The sequence below is a fragment of the Palaemon carinicauda genome, chromosome 1 (genome assembly GCF_036898095.1).
Source record: "Palaemon carinicauda isolate YSFRI2023 chromosome 1, ASM3689809v2, whole genome shotgun sequence".
Lineage (NCBI taxonomy): Eukaryota > Metazoa > Arthropoda > Malacostraca > Decapoda > Palaemonidae > Palaemon > Palaemon carinicauda.
This window is the reverse complement of record NC_090725.1, coordinates 259,880,622-259,881,739: the sequence shown is the minus strand read 5'-3', so window position 1 is coordinate 259,881,739 and position 1,118 is coordinate 259,880,622. Positions and strand designations below refer to the sequence as shown.

The 1,118-nt window shown below is 37.8% G+C and overlaps 1 protein-coding gene across 1 annotated transcript in view; it reads left to right on the top strand.

Moving 5' to 3' along the window:
• The window catches only part of LOC137655558 (uncharacterized), a 454,428-nt gene that overhangs the window by 45,918 nt on the left and 407,392 nt on the right, over nucleotides 1–1,118 (top strand). The gene's annotated exons all lie outside the window — the stretch shown is intronic.

Genomic DNA, 1,118 nt, shown 5'->3' with positions numbered 1-1,118 from the left:
AAAATTCTTTTAAAAAATCGGTAAAGTGGAAAAAACACATGCATACTGTTTCATATTTATTCAGTGGCAGTCACTCCTGTTTGGTTTTTTGGGCCATTTGTTTTTAGCGTAAGTCTCATAGCCTAAGAGAGAGCATATATCTAAAGACGTTGGGATTACATAGCGTTTATTTGTAATTTTACATTTATTTGCTTGAGTTCCGGGATAACCTTCAGCATAGACAGATTTCACAGTTCTCTCTCTCTCTCTCTCTCTCTCTCTCTCTCTCTCTCTCTCTCTCTGCGATTGTTGTTCCAAGAAACTACGTAGGATTGGAATCTGCCGTGTCGTTTGGCACATGGAATCTGTATTTATAATCATACTAGCTCAATTTAACACCTCCTTGAGAGTAAAATGATGATAGACAGATAAAAGACAGAATAGGTTTTGTTCGCCTCATTTTATTAGAAAAGTTGATCATAAAATATCATATTTACAAAATCCTATATTTACAGAAGAAAATAAGCGAAAATTATTTTGCGTGGTTGATAATTGTCACAAACTGTAGGCTACGAAATGAAATCGTACCTCTATAGAAGACGAATGCTTCTAGGAGAAAGTACTCCCATTTGGATCAAACAGTAGTCATCAATCACTGCATTAGAGCATAAAGTGCAAAGGCAATTCCCCGTTGACGTGTTGTTTATTCACAAAGATTTATGTTGTTTATTAACGTTTCCACAATTCGACATGTCCACTCTCTCCCCTTCTTAAGCCTCTTCGAGACTTGTCAACTTTACGAGGTGTCACTTCTCGCAAGTTTTGTTGCCTGTCAGTTGACAGTACTCCAAACACACCCCTTTTGTACTGTCACGCCCTATTGCCATTCTTTTAGTCCCTTATGGTCGTCGCTCCTTTGAGATAAGGACCACAGGCGAGTGACTTCATTGGGGTTGATTTATTGCTCCCATTTGTTTGACTCTTCAAGGAATGGGGATTCGGGTCCACAAAAAAAGTGGTTCTGGCTCAAAATTCTTTCTCATGTTGACCAATGTCTTCTTTATATTTATTAATAAAGGACGAAGTTTTTCGTTGCAATTGCAGTGAGCAATTGTAGTCGTAGACTCTTATTCATGCTT